General features: G+C 45.3%; 1 protein-coding gene across 1 annotated transcript in view; it reads left to right on the plus strand.

The window, feature by feature from the left end:
* RCAN3 (regulator of calcineurin 3) overlaps positions 1-19,169 on the plus strand; it is a 124,046-nt gene that overhangs the window by 1,144 nt on the left and 103,733 nt on the right. The gene's annotated exons all lie outside the window — the stretch shown is intronic.

The raw sequence follows: 19,169 nt of genomic DNA on the forward strand, positions 1-19,169 counted from the left end.
CCTCCACCTGTGTCTGTTGAGCTTCTTCCCTGCACCTGAGCTGTTGTACACCTCTCCTGTATCTGGTCCATAGCCCACCCCTCCTCCACCTGTGTCTGTGGAGCATCATTCCTGCACCTGAGCTATTACACACCTCTCCTGTATCTGGTCCATAGCCCACCCCTCCTCCACCTGTGTCTGTTGAGCATGTTTGCTGCACCTGAACTATTGCACACCTCTCCTGTATCTGGTTTACTGCCCACCCCTCCTCCACCTGTGTCTGTTGAACATCTTTCCTGCACCTGAGCTATTACACACCTCTTCTGCATCTGGTCCATATCCCACCCCTCCTCCACCTGTGTCCGTTGAGCATCTCCCCTACACCTGCGCTATTGCACATCTCTCCAGCACCTGGTTATAGCCCACACCTCCTCCACCTGTGTCTGTTGAGCATCTTTCTTAGACCTGAGCTACTGCACATCTCTCCTGCATCTGATCCATAGCCCATCCCTCCTCCACCTGTGTCTATTGAGCATCTTTCCTGCACCTGAGCTATTACACACCTCTCCTGTATCTGGTCCATAGCCCACCCCTCCTCCACCTGTCTGTTGAGCATCTTTCCTGCACCTGAGCTATTACACACCTTTCCTGCATCTGGTCCATAGCCCACCCCTCCTCCACCTGTGTCTGTTGAGCATCATTCCTGCACCTGAGCTATTACACACCTCTCCTGCATCTGGTCCAGAGCCCACCCCTCCTCCACCTGTGTCTGTTGAGCATCTTTCCTGCACCTGAGCTATTACACACCTCTCCTGCATCTGGTCCATAGCCCACCCCTCCTCCACCTGTGTCTGTTGGGCATCTTTCCTGCACCTGAGCTATTACACACCTCTCCTGCATCTGGTCCATAGCCCACCCCTCCTCCACCTGTGTCTGTTGGGCATCTTTCCTGCACCTGAGCTATTACACACCTCTCCTGCATCTGGTCCATAGCCCACCCCTCCTCCACCTGTGTCTGTTGGGCATCTTTCCTGCACCTGAGCTATTACACACCTCTCCTGTATCTGGTCCATAGCCCACCCCTCCTCCACCTGTCTGTTGAGCATCTTTCCTGCACCTGAGCTATTACACACCTTTCCTGCATCTGGTCCATAGCCCACCCCTCCTCCACCTGTGTCTGTTGAGCATCATTCCTGCACCTGAGCTATTACACACCTCTCCTGCATCTGGTCCAGAGCCCACCCCTCCTCCACCTGTGTCTGTTGAGCATCTTTCCTGCACCTGAGCTATTACACACCTCTCCTGCATCTGGTCCATAGCCCACCCCTCCTCCACCTGTGTCTGTTGGGCATCTTTCCTGCACCTGAGCTATTACACACCTCTCCTGCATCTGGTCCATAGCCCACCCCTCCTCCACCTTTCTCTGTTGAGCATGTTTCCTGCACCTGAGCTATTGCACACCTCTCCTGTATCTGGTTTACTGCCCACCCCTCCTCCACATGTGTCTGTTGAGCATCTTTCCTGCACCTGAGCTATTACACACCTCTCCTGCATCTGGTCCCTAGCCCACCCCTCCTCTACCTGTGTCTGTTGAGCATCTTTCCTGCACCTGAGCTATTGTACACCTCTCCTGCATCTGGTTTACTGCCCACCCCTCCTCCACCTGTGTCTGTTGAGCATCTTTGCTGCACCTGAGCTATTGCACACCTCTCCTGTATCTGGTTTACTGCCCACCCCTCCTCCACGTGTCTCTGAGCATCTTTCTTAGACCTGAGCTACTGCACATCTCTCCTGCATCTGGTATATAGCCCACACCTCCTCCACCTGTGTCTGTTGAGCATCTTTCCTGCACCTGAGCTATTACACACCTCTCCTGTATCTGGTCCATAGCCCACCCCTCCTCCACCTGTGTCTGTTGAGCATCTTTCCTGCACCTGAGCTATTACACACCTCTCCTGTATCTGGTCCATAGCCCACCCCTCCTCCACCTGTGTCCGTTGAGCATGTTTCCTGCACCTGAGCTATTACACACCTCTCCTGCATCTGGTTTACTGCCACCCCCTCCTCCACCTGTGTCTGTTGAGCTTCTTCCCTGCACCTGAGCTGTTGTACACCTCTCCTGTATCTGGTCCATAGCCCACCCCTCCTCCACCTGTGTCTGTGGAGCATCATTCCTGCACCTGAGCTATTACACACCTCTCCTGTATCTGGTCCATAGCCCACCCCTCCTCCACCTGTGTCTGTTGAGCATGTTTGCTGCACCTGAACTATTGCACACCTCTCCTGTATCTGGTTTACTGCCCACCCCTCCTCCACCTGTGTCTGTTGAACATCTTTCCTGCACCTGAGCTATTACACACCTCTTCTGCATCTGGTCCATAGCCCACCCCTCCTCCACCTGTGTCCGTTGAGCATCTCCCCTACACCTGCGCTATTGCACATCTCTCCAGCACCTGGTTATAGCCCACACCTCCTCCACCTGTGTCTGTTGAGCATCTTTCTTAGACCTGAGCTACTGCACATCTCTCCTGCATCTGATCCATAGCCCATCCCTCCTCCACCTGTGTCTATTGAGCATCTTTCCTGCACCTGAGCTATTACACACCTCTCCTGTATCTGGTCCATAGCCCACCCCTCCTCCACCTGTCTGTTGAGCATCTTTCCTGCACCTGAGCTATTACACACCTTTCCTGCATCTGGTCCATAGCCCACCCCTCCTCCACCTGTGTCTGTTGAGCATCATTCCTGCACCTGAGCTATTACACACCTCTCCTGCATCTGGTCCAGAGCCCACCCCTCCTCCACCTGTGTCTGTTGAGCATCTTTCCTGCACCTGAGCTATTACACACCTCTCCTGCATCTGGTCCATAGCCCACCCCTCCTCCACCTGTGTCTGTTGGGCATCTTTCCTGCACCTGAGCTATTACCCACCTCTCCTGCATCTGGTCCATAGCCCACCCCTCCTCCACCTTTCTCTGTTGAGCATGTTTCCTGCACCTGAGCTATTGCACACCTCTCCTGTATCTGGTTTACTGCCCACCCCTCCTCCACATGTGTCTGTTGAGCATCTTTCCTGCACCTGAGCTATTACACACCTCTCCTGCATCTGGTCCCTAGCCCACCCCTCCTCTACCTGTGTCTGTTGAGCATCTTTCCTGCACCTGAGCTATTGTACACCTCTCCTGCATCTGGTTTACTGCCCACCCCTCCTCCACCTGTGTCTGTTGAGCATCTTTGCTGCACCTGAGCTATTGCACACCTCTCCTGTATCTGATTTACTGCCCACCCCTCCTCCACGTGTCTCTGAGCATCTTTCTTAGACCTGAGCTACTGCACATCTCTCCTGCATCTGGTATATAGCCCACCCCTCCTCCACCTGTGTCTGTTGAGCATCTTTCCTGCACCTGAGCTAGTACACACCTCTCCTGTATCTGGTCCATAGCCCACCCCTCCTCCACCTGTGTCCGTTGAGCATCTCTCCTGCATCTGAGTTATTGCACAACTCTCCTGAATCTGGTTCTGGTTCATAGCCCACCCCTCCTCCACCTGTGTCCGTTGAGCATCTCTCCTGCATCTGAGTTATTGCACAACTCTCCTGAATCTGGTTCTGGTCCATAGCCCACCCCTCCTCCACCTGTGTCTGTTGAGCATCTTTCCTGCACCTGAGCTATTACACACCTCTCCTGTATCTGGTCCATAGCCCACCCCTCCTCCACCTGTGTCCGTTGAGCATGTTTCCTGCACCTGAGCTATTACACACCTCTCCTGCATCTGGTTTACTGCCACCCCCTCCTCCACCTGTGTCTGTTGAGCTTCTTCCCTGCACCTGAGCTGTTGTACACCTCTCCTGTATCTGGTCCATAGCCCACCCCTCCTCCACCTGTGTCTGTGGAGCATCATTCCTGCACCTGAGCTATTACACACCTCTCCTGTATCTGGTCCATAGCCCACCCCTCCTCCACCTGTGTCTGTTGAGCATGTTTGCTGCACCTGAACTATTGCACACCTCTCCTGTATCTGGTTTACTGCCCACCCCTCCTCCACCTGTGTCTGTTGAACATCTTTCCTGCACCTGAGCTATTACACACCTCTTCTGCATCTGGTCCATAGCCCACCCCTCCTCTACCTGTGTCTGTTGAGCATCTTTCCTGCACCTGAGCTATTGTACACCTCTCCTGCATCTGGTTTACTGCCCACCCCTCCTCCACCTGTGTCTGTTGAGCATCTTTGCTGCACCTGAGCTATTACACACCTCTCCTGTATCTGGTTCTGGTTCATAGCCCATCCCTCCTCCACCTGTGTCTGTTGGGCATCTTCCCTGCACCTTAGCTGTTGCACATATCTACAGCAGCGTTTATGGCACATGTTCCTGTTCCTGAGTCTATGGGACATCCTCCCAGTATCGTTGTTTATTTTACATCTCCTGCACATCTCACATCGCCTAGTGTCAAGTGAACACGTCTTCTGCACATGTGTTTATTGCCCATCTGTTATACACCTGTGTTTATTGCATCCCTCTCTTGCACCAGAGTCTGTTGCTCATTTCTACTGCACCCGTGTTTATTGCACATCTTTCCTGCACCCGTGTTTATTGCACATCTTTCCTGCACCCATGTTTATTGCACATCTTTCCTGCACCCATGTTTATTGCACATCTTTCCAGGACTCATGTTTATTGCACATCTTTCCTGCACCCGTGTTTATTGCACATCTTTCCTGCACCCATGTTTATTGCACATCTTTCCTGCACCCGTGTTTATTGCACATATTTCCTGCACCCGTGTTTATTGCACATCTTTCCTGCACCCATGTTTATTGCACATCTTTCCTGCACCCATGTTTATTGCACATCTTTCCTGCACCCGTGTTTATTGCACATCTTTCCTGCACCTGTGTTTATTGCACATCTTTCCTGCACCCTTGTTTATTGCACATCTTTCCTGCACCCTTGTTTATTGCACATCTTTCCTGCACCCTTGTTTATTGCACATCTTTCCTGCACCCGTGTTTATTGCACATCTTTCCTGCACCCGTGTTTATTGCACATATTTTCTGCACCCGTGTTTATTGCACATATTTCCTGCACCCTTGTTTATTGCACATCTTTCCTGCACCCGTGTTTATTGCACATCTTTCCTGCACCCGTGTTTATTGCACATATTTTCTGCACCCGTGTTTATTGCACATATTTCCTGCACCCTTGTTTATTGCACATCTTTCCTGCACCCGTGTTTATTGCACATCTTTCCTGCACCCGTGTTTATTGCACATCTTTCCTGCACCCGTGTTTATTGCACATCTTTCCTGCACCCGTGTTTATTGCACATCTTTCCTGCACCCGTGTTTATTGCACATATTTTCTGCACCCGTGTTTATTGCACATATTTCCTGCACCCGTGTTTATTGCACATCTTTCCTGCACCCGTGTTTATTGCACATCTTTCCTGCACCCGTGTTTATTGCACATCTTTCCTGCACCCGTGTTTATTGCACATCTTTCCTGCACCTGTGTTTATTGCACATCTTTCCAGGACTCATGTTTATTGCACATCTTTCCTACACCTGTGTTTATTGCACATCTTTCCAGTACTCATGTTTATTGCACATCTTTCCTGCTCCCTTGTTTATTGCACATCTTTCCTGCACCCGTGTTTATTGCACATCTTTCCTGCACCCGTGTTTATTGCACATCTTTCCTGCACCCGTGTTTATTGCACATATTTTCTGCACCCGTGTTTATTGCACATATTTCCTGCACCCGTGTTTATTGCACATATTTTCTGCACCCGTGTTTATTGCACATCTTTCCTGCACCCGTGTTTATTGCACATCTTTCCTGCACCCTTGTTTATTGCACATCTTTCCTGCACCCGTGTTTATTGCACATCTTTCCTGCACCCATGTTTATTGCACATATTTTCTGCACCCGTGTTTATTGCACATCTTTCCTGCACCCGTGTTTATTGCACATCTTTCCTGCACCCTTGTTTATTGCACATCTTTCCTGCACCCGTGTTTATTGCACATCTTTTCAGTCCTCGTGTGTATTGCACATCTTTCCAGTACTCATGTTTATTGCACATCTTTCCTGCACCCGTGTTTATTGCACATCTTTCCTGCACCCGTGTTTATTGCACATCTTTCCTACACCTGTGTTTATTGCACATCTTTCCAGGACTCATGTTTATTGCACATCTTTCCTGCACCCGTGTTTATTGCACATCTTTCCTGCACCCTTGTTTATTGCACATCTTTCCTGCACCCTTGTTTATTGCACATCTTTCCTGCACCTGTGTTTATTGCACATCTTTCCAGGACTCATGTTTATTGCACATCTTTCCCGCACCCTTGTTTATTGCACATCTTTCCTGCACCCGTGTTTATTGCACATCTTTCCTGCACCCGTGTTTATTGCACATCTTTCCTTCACCTGTGTTTATTGCACATCTTTCCAGTACTCTTGTTTATTGCACATCTTTCCTGCACCCGTGTTTATTGCACATCTTTCCTGCACCCTTGTTTATTGCACATCTTTCCTGCACCCGTGTTTATTGCACATCTTTCCTGCACCCGTGTTTATTGCACATATTTTCTGCACCCGTGTTTATTGCACATATTTCCTGCACCCTTGTTTATTGCACATCTTTCCTGCACCCTTGTTTATTGCACATCTTTCCTGCACCCGTGTTTATTGCACATCTTTCCAGTCCTCGTGTTTATTGCACATCTTTCCAGTACTCATGTTTATTGCACACCTTTTCAGCATTTGTGGTTCAGTACACATCGCTCCACGTGTATTTACTGCACATTTCGTCTGCACAGCTTTTCTCGACCTGTGTTTATTGCACATCTCTATCTGTGTCTATTGAACGTTTGCTTCCTGCCTGTGTTTTTTAGACATCTGTCCTGCACATTCCGGACATCTAACTACCATTTATGATTGCTCCACTCCTTTGTTTAGTTTATTTACATCTGTTCTCCCCTCATGTGTCCTTCCACCCTTCCTTATTGAACATTCTCTACCTATGTTAATTACACATTGTAAGTAATAATAAACGACTGGCCCCCTACAGGTTGAGAGAAAACAAGTATAAGTGGTATAAACACCAAACAACAGGTTACTCATTGTATGCCTGTGTTATTTCATAATTGCTTTAGTCTTTTAACGAAACATTCTTAATTAACCGCTACATATATAAAAAACCCCGGTCAGCCAAAAAGCAAAAAGAGGTACATATCGATTGTTCAAGCAAAATTTACGAAGAATTGATTGTCAGGAAGTCAGTGTGGGCCATGTCCCACCGATCACCTCTTATACATCTATATCGTATCATGCCCGTTTCTTATTTTCCTAAAATTTGGTGAAAATACCACCCAATTGCAAAGGCCACCGTCGAGCAATCAGAGGTACAAGTAAATATACATTAGTAACACGATAGATATCTAAACATTTCGCCAGTCTGAACTGAAATGCCGAAACCCGACAGTTAAACCAGAACGGATAAGAGCAAATCGGTATCCGTAGTTCATCCGAGTCAAGTACAAAAAAATAGTGTTAAAAACAATTAACCGATCATAAGTGCGATAATGACAGTCATATTATCTTTGATAAAAATGTATACCTTCATGCGATGTTAAGGTAACTCACCGCATATTCAGAATGGAAACCCAATAGTGAAGACTTCACGTTGATCGTCTTATGCAAGGAGATACGGAGTTTGGCGTCCTCTATATACGCGGTATATTTCAAAGAGAACCGGAAGTAAATTCAAAAGGAGACTGTTAGTCCCCTTAACTATTTCTCTGTTCCCATATACTACTTCTGTTGTATGCGGCGGCCATATTTGAAGAGGAAAAGCTATCAAACAAAATACGGTTGGAATAGCAGATATTTGACACATATTTTATTCTAGATATTGACTCATGGATGTTTGTTTAAAGTTATACCTATTTCGAATAGTTAATACAAGTATACACGAAACAAATTACGATTATTGGTACTGAAAATTTCTTTTGTGCATATTATGTCCTTCATTTTTCAGGACCAATGCAAAAAAATGCGATTCATTAAAGACACCTAATACCTAAAAGTCTGTGTTTTTAAGAGGCGAATTAAGCCAAGACAGAAATCCCTCCACCCTTATATTTATCAAAAGAGAGAAGGATAGATGTGTAAAAAGTAAGATAGAGAGTAAAATCATATTAACAAATATAAGCTAGTCCAGTGTTTTACCTTGTTCAGCAGTTATTTTGAACTAACTTTGTATACAAATACGTTCCATTGGTCAGATGTTGGTCGCAGCATACATTACAGATGCAGCACATTTTTTACTGTTTTTGGACAATGTAAAGACAAACCCATCTACATCTTTGTATTTTCTTAACAAAACTTCTCATGGTTTGTAATAATACAAGAAAATGGACAAAATTTCATTCCGTTAGAAATACATGCAGTTCTTTATCAAAATTGAGCCCCATCTCCACGGCCCGTAATTTAATGATCCATTGTGTCTCTGTTCTTCTCAACATTAGTGTTCTGTCTCCACCCCTCGTGCCAATCAGTGTATGGGCAATACCATGAAATGTAATTCTTCTGATGTCATCCAAAGTATGACTTTGGTTGAAGTGTACCGCAAAGGGGTAACTGCAATTGTTATTGCGTACTGCCCTGATGTATTCCTGTATCCTCTCTCTTAGAGGTCGTATGGTGCTCCCTACATAAATGAGTCCGCAACAACAAACAATACAATAAACCACATAGTTGGTATTACAGTTCATAACTTGTTTGATACGATGTTTAACTGCTGTGTTGTATTGAAAATCCAAGCTCTTATTCGCTGCGAACTGACAAATATTACAATTAGTGCATTTGAAAAAGCCCAATGGTTTGGATGGTAACCAAGTAGCCACTTGTTTTTTAGGAGGTAGATAGCTGGGACACAAAAGTTCTCTCAGCGTTGTTCCGCTTCTGTGTGACACGGTGGGTTTGTTAGCAATATATTTCTCCACTGATTTGTCTAACTTTAAGATGTGCCAATGTTTCTGGAAACAATTATACATTTGGTGACTATGTGTATTATAATCCGTCACCAATGCAATTTTTCGTACCTTGTTTTTTTGTCTGTCTCTCTCTTTCCTGATTTTAGTAGACATGATCTTGCTTTTTTCTGTATTTTGGTTTTGGCACAATCCAAGGTGGCTTGTGAATATCCTCTGCTTTGGAATCTTAGCTCCAATTTTTTCAATTCCTTGAGAAAGACAGACTCCTCGCTACAGTTCCTTTTGAGTCTCGTCATTCCCCCCAAAGGAATGGAATTTATTTGGGATTTTGGATGAGCACTGCTTGCATGCAGTAACGAGGTTGCGGGCTGTGGGTTTTCTAAATAGCCTTGATACAATCTTATTCTCTTTTATGTTTAAGACAACGTCCAAAAATTCCATTTCTGATTTGCTGATCTTGTGAGTAAATTTTAGATTGTATACGTTGTTGTTTAGCTGTTCAAACAACTCTCGGAGACATTGGTCACTACCCGACCAGATGATAAAAATGTCGTCGATGTAGCGACCCCAATATACTATGTGTTCTGTAAGCTTGATGGTTGACACTTTCCACAAATGCTGCTGCTGCAAAAAAAACATATACAGGTTAGCATAGGATGGAAAAAAATTTGATTCCATGGCTACTCCTATTTCTTGTCTATACCAAGTACCCTGGTGTAGAAAAACATTGTTCTCTAGAATCAAACAGGTTAGATCTAGTAACATCTGAGTGTGTTCATAAAATGAGGCATCTCTACATGAAAAGCATTCTGCTAGTGCCTGTAGACCATTTTCCAAAGGTATGCAGATATATAGTGAACAAAAATCCATAGTGACAAATGAAAGATCACTACTCCATTCCACATCTTCCAGTTTGCTCAGAAGATCCCCCGTGTCCCTTATATAAGAGGGAAGATTATGTACTAGGGGTTGCATAAACAGATCTATGTATTCCGAGATGTGTTCCGTAGGTGGCCCAATCCCGGACACTATTGGACGTCCCTGTGGGAAGACACCTGGTTTATGTATTTTGGGTAAAATGTATAGGCAAGGTGATCTAGGTGTGGGGTTGTAAAGATACCTAAATTCAATCTCCGTAATTTGGCCTTGTTCTCTCCACCCTGTAAGTCTAGTGTGTATCAATGATGTAATTTCCTTTAATGGGTTAGGTTTTAGTCTGATGTAAGAATGATCGCCAATTAGTTGTCTCTCAATTTCTTTTATATAGTCAGCATCTCTCATAATGACTATATTACCTCCCTTGTCTGCTTCCTTAAAAATCACATCTGGTTGAGCAGCTAGATTATTTAGGGCTTTGTTTTCTTCCTTGGAAAGGTTGTAATGTATGTGGCCAGGATTGAGAGTGGGGGTGGTTAGCAGATATTGCCACAATAGGTACGAACATTTATAACTTGTTTGACTACTACTTTTTTAAATCTTACAGGGTCACATATACCTTTATAATTTGACACACGGAACAAAGCGTTCACAAAAAGCATTAACACATATAGGATTCTGTCCTCTGGGCTTTATGTATGTATGCCAGATGCAGAAAATAAATAAAATGGGCATATAAACAGATATGACAAGACTTTGTGAAAGGACTGTTATGATATGTATATATTTTGGATGGGTGGTTCAAACTGTACTCCTTCCTTTTTTATCCAATAGACTTATATGGCACACAATGTTGTAACCAACATCTTAGGTGAATTTCTGATATTCCAATATATGGACATACGGACAGTGTTGAAAAATTAGGAAGTGAGTTTATTCAGCATATTCAATGGAAAATGTTCAATACTAAGAATATGGATATACAACTTTCCTTATAGACAATTTTTGGTGCTGTGATTATCTTTTCACAGACTATCGGTCGGATTGGGATCGTGTAAGATAAATTTTCTCGCAGGAATAGGAACAGTACAATCACAGAAAAGAATAGTGTTTTAAAAGGTCAGTTATTCAAAATGTTATGCACTAGAGATTAGTGAGTGTCTGTAGTCACTCTGAATTTGTTGCACGGTGAGATAGTGGGTCTTGGTTTCTTCTTTGTGATCACTCTTTTCATTCTGATAGGGACAGCACATTATGGTGAAATATAAAATTCTCTTTCTTTGATTTTGGAGCACTTTCTTCTTGTTCTTGACACAAACACTTTCTGCACCTTAAGACTTTTAAAAACCCCATGGTGGAACTGATACCCGATAAATGGGGACATGTTTTATATATCAACGAGAACAGTATATATGAGATTTTGTTATTGCTCTTACAGCCTTGAGAAAGTCACCTGGTGTGACGAAACACGTGTCGGCTGGTGCGCATGTGGATCAAGACCATAAAGCCACGTACATCGTTTACAAACAGTCCCTTCATTATTATGTTTGTTTAGAGACAATGGGTCTTTATGGTCTTATTTTGAACAACTGTGATTCTTATATGATGCATTCTTTACATTAAAAAGAATATGTTTTATACAAATCCTTCTTTGTGTGTTGTCAGTGATACATTGACAAAATGAAATACAGTTTGCTTATAATGGCTGTATACAAGTCGGAATAGGATATTACTTTCGAGTGCTGGGATATCTGTATGTTATATCTCTCATACTTACTATGTGTGTTTACTGCATTACTCACCCGAGCTGTGTTTATTTCACACCTCATACCTCCTTTGTTTATTTCACACCTCATACCGCCTGTGTGTGTTTACTGCATCACTCACCCCAGCTGTCTTTATTTCACACCTCATACTTCCTGTGTGTTTACTGCATTACTCATCCTAGTTGTGCTTATTTTACATCTCTCATACCTCCGGTGTGTGTTTACTGCATCACTCACCCCAGCTGGGTTTCTTTCACACCTCTCATACCTCCTGTGTGTGTTTACTGCTTTACTCCCCCAGCTGTGGTTATTTCACACCTCATACCTCCTGTGTGTGTTTACTGCATTACTCCCCCAGCTGTGTTTTTCACATCTCTCATACCTCCTCTGTGTGTTTACTGCATTACTCACCCCAGCTGTGTTAGTTTCACATCTCATACCTCCTGTGTGTGTTTACTGCACTACTCATCCAAGCTGTGTTTATTTCACATCCCTCATACCTCCTGTGTTTGTTTGCTTCATTGCTCACCCCAGTGGTGTTTATTTCACATCTCTCATACCTCCTGAGTGTGTTTACTGCATTACTCACCCCAGCGGTGTTTATTTCACATCTCTCATACCTCCTGTCTGTTTTTACTGCATTACTCACCCCAGCTGTGTTTATTTCAAACCTCTCATACCTCCTGTGTGTGTTTATTGCATTACTTACCCCAGCGGTGTTTATTTCACATCTCTTCTACCTCCTCTGTATGTTTACTGCATCACTCACCCCAGCAGTGTTTATTTCACATCTCTCATACCTCCTCTGTGTGTTTGCTGCATTACTCACCCCAGCGGTGTTTATTTCACATCTCTTCTACCTCCTCTGTGTGTTTACTGCATCACTCACCCCAGCAGTGTTTATGTCACGTCTCTCATACCTCCTGTGTGTGTTTACTGCATTACTCACCCTAGCGATGTTTATTTTACATCTCTCATACCTCCTGTGTGTGTTTGCTGCATTACTCACCCGAGCTGTGTTTATTTCACATCTCTCATACCTCCTGTGTGTGCTTACTGCATTACTCACCCCAGCTGTGTTTATTTCACACCTCTCATACCTCCTGTCTGTGCTTACTGCATTACTCACCCCAGCGGTGTTTATTTCACATCTCTCATACCTCATCTTTGTGTTTACTGAATAACTCACCCCAGCTGTGTTTATTTCACATCTCTCATACCTCCTCTGTGTGTGTTTACTGCATCACTCGCCCCAGCTGTGTTTATTTCACACCTCTCATACTCTATTTGTTTATTCCACACCTCATACCTCCTGTGTGTGTTTACTGCATTACTCACCACAGCTGTGTTTATTTCACACCTCATACCCTATTTCTTTATTTCACACCTCGTACCTCCTGTGTGTGTTTACTGCATCACTTGTCCCAGCTGTGTTTATTTCCCATCTCTCATACCTCCTCTGTGTGTTTACTGCATTACTCACCCCAGTTGTGCTTATTTTACATCTCTCATACCTCTGTGTGTATTTACTGCATTACTCACCCCAGCTGTGTTTTTCACATCTCTCATACCTCCTGTGTGTGTTTACTGCATTACTCACCCCAGCGGTGTTTATTTCAAATCTCTCATACCTCTTCCGTGCGTTTTTACTGCATCACTCACCCCAGCTGTGTTTATTTCACATCTCTCATACCTCCGTGTGTGTTTACTGCATTACTCACCCCAACTGTGTTTCTTTCACACCTCTCATATCTCCTGTGTGTGTTTACTGCATTACTCACCCCAGCTGTGTTGGTTTCACACCTCTCATTCCTCCTGTGTGTGTTTAGTGTTTTTTTATAAATAAACTTTATTGGTTTTATTACACAAGGCGAACAATACAAATTCCATCCAGGAACTCCTTTTTCTTTGCTGCGATAAATATCAGACACGTCTCCTGATCCACCACATTGGCCATTTGTCAGCCTGTAGTCTTCCCACCACATTCGCCAAATCTAGACCTGTTTTTGAGGGCACCTCCTAGCCCTGTCAATGGTTCCTTCTGTCTCGCACACCAGTCCATTGCTGAGGGACAGGGATTTCTATTTAAGTGCAATATCCCTTTCGGGAAGTATTGTAGCTATACCTACCACCGTATGCTCCAAGTCGAAGTCAAACATACTTTATTTCCAAGAAATTAGTGCTTATAGAAATAAAAACACATTCCCAATGTCCGCTCAATATGTGACCCCTCAGGTCGTCCAAGATGAAGCCACGCTAGGCCAGGCCTCCATTGGTCTCTCATATTAAGCACTGCTTCAGGGTAAGGGCCTCAGATTGTCTGGGAGCGTGAACAATGTGTCTGTGTTATCCCACCTTTCCCCAATTGTCCCATCTGGATTTTGGCTTTTCATTGTTTGCGTTCTAGGAGTTCTGGGAGCATGGTCTGGCGGCTAGTGAGGGCATGTTGTAGCTGCAAGTATTCATGAAACTGGGTGTTAGATAGGAAGAAGTGGTCTTGTTCCTGTAATGATCTCCTGTGCAACCCTTGTCATAGTTCTCCCATGTTAATGATATCAATCTTGTCTCATTTGCGAAAGTATTCCAACTGGGTGGTATGTGTCAGCCATCTCCCTTGCATAGTTGAGACTTTTGTGTTAAATGCTGGTTCAGTATCAGGTTGTGTTGAGTGCCAGCTCAAAAGCACCACCTTAGTGACTTCCAGGAGACTCTGCAGGATAGGGTCGCCGTAGAGTATACCCATAAAGTTGTCGAGGCCCATTGGGGGCAGTCCTGCCCAGTAGGCCGGGTCGTCCCATCCTCTGCAGAGTTAATCTTTGATCACCAGGATTTGTACGACCTCATAGTAGAGATGTATATCTGCCATTCCCATCCCCCATCATAAGCAGATTTTCGACATTTGTCTAGGTTTAAACTGGAAGGGCAATCTGCCTACGAAAAGGGCTGAATCATGGCAGTGAGGTTCTTGAACAAACTGTAAGGGATCATTAGTGGGACGTTTTGCAGGACATAAAGGAAGCACAGGAGGATCAGCATTTTGAACAGGGTCACCGACGAGAATGTGGAGGAGCAGCTTAGCCCATTTCTGAGGTTTTGTTTTTTCATTTTAGTTCGGCAGTTAATGCCCTGGGTCAGACCGGACTACAGTGAGATGTACATGCCCAGTTAGCAGAAGTTCGGTCTTCTTATTGGAATAGAGGTCTGTCATGTTATAAATGTATCATTTAAGTGGGATTGGCGGGGACTTGGACAATTTGGCTCAATGGTCGTAGGCTTCTTCATATACCTCAAGAAGTTGTAAAACGCGGGTCCCAGTGAGATGAGTATTGGCTAGAAAGAGCAGCGTGTCATCAGCATATAGTGCTATCCTGTTTTCCACTCTGCCCCCTTCCCCCAGCACCATATCCCCTATCTGAGTGTTGCATCAGATCAGTCTACCTAGAGGCTCTATTGCGAGGGCAAAAAGGGGCAGGGACAGTGGGCAGCCTCATCTGCAAATTGTGAATGGATTTGGGACCGTACCAATTATTCACTCTTGCGCATAGGGGCCGTAGTATAGAAATATGATGCGTCTTTGAAATCTGGGTAGAAATGCATATGCTCAAGGGCATTGTCTAAGAAGGACCAATTGACTGAGCCGACGCCTTCTCAAAACTGACTAGTAGGAGGGTGCAATGGTCTTTAATATAGCCAATATGGGTCAGGCCACCTTTATACGATGGTGGGTGCTGCGGCTGAGCAGGAAGCTGCATTGATCTGGGTGAATTGGGGCCGTTAGGATTAACTGAAGTCTATTCGCCAAGGTTTTGGCAAATATCTTGACTTCCAAGTTGATCATGGAGATGTGTCACCCGTCTCAGACACAGGAGGGAGAGGATTTTCCTATGACGCAGGTTTAAATCTGTCTGGTAGGGGGGTGAGAAAGCCTAGAGGCTAAACATGCTTAAGCGGAGCTTCCACAAGACACTGGGCTCCGAGAGAAACTCAGAGGGCCCTGTGGAGTATTAGTCTTGGATCAATGACCCTATTATATAATTGATATCAAGGTTATATTTGAATAAGTGCTAGAACTGATCAAAATGTGAATTCTTTTGATGTCAAGGCCCGAGACTGTCTTTCAATGACTACGAAAGGTCCATATTAGAGGTAGTGGTATTAAGACTACTTTTGAGTGCAATACTTAAAGGATATCTGATTACCTAACAGCAGGAGGAGAGCGCTCTCTGAGATAATCTTCAAAAAAGGGAATTCAAGTAATCCAGGAGATTACCATCTCCTATCAAAGTTGTGCCCGGCCAAGTTGTTTTGTTATGTTATGGGTATTTGTGGAGTGTGTATCTCACTGGGAGGGTATCTTGGCACTGAAAAGCAGGAGCTGTATGGACCGGACCAGGGCTGAGACTATGTGAATAGCCGTGTCTTCAGTTTCTTGAGAAATTCAATTGAGGAGCGGCTCTGACATACAGAAGTAGGTCATTCCAGGCTTTTGGAGTGAGGTAGGAGTAGGCACGACCACCAGATCTGGTTCAGCATATGCAAGGGGGGGTTTGTGAGTAGGAGTCCCATCTGTGTAGGAGTCCATCTGTGTAGGAGTCCATGTGAGCCAAGGTGTCAGGTAGGTATGTGGAAATTAATGCGCTTGTTGAGGTAGATGGGGCAGATGTTGTGCGAGGCTTTGTATACACCTGTGAGGAGCTTGAAGATTGCCTGTTTCTGAATGGGGTGCAGTGCAGGTCTTTGATGCAGGTGTGAGTCTAGCAGCTGAGTTCTGTATGGTCTGGAGTTTTCTGGCCAGTTGTGCGTTGATTCCTACATAGGGTGCGTTGCTGTAGCCCACCTTGCTGGAGATGAGGGCCTGGGTGATGGTTTTGCGTGTGTTGAAGGGAAGCACTTGGAAATCTTCTGGAGCATCTTGAGTGCGTGGAAGCCAGAGGTGGAAACTGTATTCTCATGGCCTGTAATAGCGAGCTGGTTGTCAGCTACTATTCTGAGGTTCTTCGCATGGGTGATTGGTAGGCCCCCGTGTGGGACTTTACAAAGATAACTAGTTTTGTCTTGTCTATGTTAAGCTTGCTGCATTTGGTTTTCATCCATCTGGTAACTTTGACCATGCAGGCGGAAAAGCTGGCCTGGGTGTTTGATGATTGTTTGCAAAGTAGGAGGATGAGCTGAGTGTCACCTGCATATGGGACAATGCTGATTCTGTGATGGCAAAAGATACTGGCAAGAGGGGCCATGTAGGTGTCGAACCGAGTGGAACTTAAAGAGGATCTTTATGGTACTCCGCAGATGAGTTTGGGGGTGGCTGAGGTGAAAGGAGTCAGGCTGACCGGCTGGGTGTGGCTTGTGAAGAAAGAGCAGATGCAGCAGGGGCTGGTGCATGAATGCTGGCATTGTGCAGGCGTTGAAAGAGGATGAGATGGGAGACGGCATATAAGGTGCCATAGAGCTTGAGAAGGATGAGGCAGCGGTGTCTCCTCTGCCCATGATCATTTGGTAGTCGTCTGTGGCAGCGATGATGGCGGTTTCAGTGCTGTGGTTGGGTCTGATGCTGGATTGGTTGGTGTTGAGAAAGTTGTCGCTGTTTATTCATGATCTTCTCCATGTCATTCTCCAGGAATGAGCCGGTAGCTGGCTAGTGTATTGGTGTAGTTGGCTAGTGTATTGGTGTAGTTGGCTAATGTATTGGTGTTCATTGAGGGTTTCTTTAGTAGAATTAGAGCTGAGGTGTGTTTCCAGACATCTGGGAAGGTGGCTGTGTTGATTTAGTTGCTCAGGATCAGGATGCTGGCTGAACGGATGGGGTACAGTCCATTAGTGTATACGTGATGATGGCAGGGGTCCGATGGTGTGTATGGAGCGGATGGTCTCTGCAGTTTTTTGAGTGGTGATAGTGGGCCGAGGGGTCAGGATGGTCCTCTGGGCGTTAGAAGTGACAGGTAGTGCGGAAGCAAGGGTGGAGGGGTCACCTTGGGGCTCATAGTTGTCGTAATTGCTGGAGGTTTTCTAGGACTCTTCTTACTGAATTACATGAACACTAAATCCCTTCATTCTGATGCACTTTTGACAGGGATCATCCGCAGTGCTCTGTGGAGCAGGTTTGGGTCTAGGACCCAGGTCTCTATAGTGAGAAAACCGTTCCCGTTTCGATTCAACCCAGGTCTGATTCACATCTTGGCTAACCCGTCTTTAAAATCATGTCTATACATTCCTAATGCTGACTTATCTAATATCTCTTCACCAAAAGCTTGTCATCTGGGTGTCAATCAAGGATTCATACTTTCTATGACACAACTTAACATGCAGATTTATTCGCCCCGTCTACATTCGCTTCTGCCTCGGGGCTTGGAAGTCAGAACACCGTATCACACAGGGGATTTGGTGGTTTTTCAGCCAGACGGCAGTTGGATTGCTGTGCTTCTTAGACACATTATTTAGATATGTTCAAGGCAATTCCAAAATCCAGACTATGAACTTTGGAAGGAGTCCCTGCCAAGTAAGCTGGTTTATGGAAGTCAGCCCCCTGGAACAGATAAAATGTTGTAATTACCTGGGTATGACCTTCATCAATGGATAGGAATGAGGGCCCTATTGAGGCATGCATGTATTCAGAATTGCTCTTTATGAATGACTTGCCGCATTTTCAAAATAAATATGGCAGATGTTGTTTACAACCATCAGATGTATACTGCTCTAAAATAACCAAAGCTTTGAAGTATTGTGCCCAATCTGGCTTCTATGTTTGACCCAACCAGTAGGCCTACTGGAAGGCCAGGCTGTGGGCCTGCTGGAAGGCCAGCTATCGGGCCTGCTGGAAGGCCAGGCAGCGGGCCTGCTGGAAGGCTAGCTATCGGGCCTGCTGGAAGGCTAGCTATCGGGCCTGCTGGAAGGCCAGGCAAGGGGCCTACTGGCAGGCCAGCTTTCGGGCCTGCTGGAAGGTGAGGCAACGGGCCTGCTGGAAGGTCAGACAGGGGATCTTCTGGAAGGCCAGGCAGTAGGCCTGCTGGAAGGTTAGGCAGCGCGCCTGCTGGAAGGTCAGACAGGGGATCTTCTGGAAGGCCAGGCAGTAGGCCTGCTGGAAGGCCACCTATCTGACCTGCTGGAAGGCCAGGCAGCGGGCCTGCTGGATGGGCTGTCCTGTGGAGATTATTTGCATTGTCCACCAGGAACATCAAGGTTGGATTTTGGCTTTGAGTCTGGTTGGACGTTTACTTTAGCATTAACGTTTACCTGGTTATTCAAGCTAAGTAGAGACAGTTCCCATACTTTGGGTTGTTCTAGTTACAGAAAATTGATTGTTACTCAAATGGTTTGTTCAAAGAAATATCACGTTCTGCATTAAATGATTGGAAGTTCTAAATGTATCAACTGGGTTTTATGACCTATAAGTTTTAAACAGAGAGATGGAGGGGTGTAAATGAGTCATCTGAAAGGCTGTTGAGCGGGGTTATTGTAGCGTCGTTCAGCAATAAATGTAATTGTTATCAAAACTGAATATTACTTTGGCAATCCTCATCGGGTGTGCGGGAGTTTATTAAATATCCACTT

Source organism: Triturus cristatus, chromosome 12 (assembly GCF_964204655.1).
Source record: "Triturus cristatus chromosome 12, aTriCri1.1, whole genome shotgun sequence".
Classification (NCBI taxonomy): domain Eukaryota; kingdom Metazoa; phylum Chordata; class Amphibia; order Caudata; family Salamandridae; genus Triturus; species Triturus cristatus.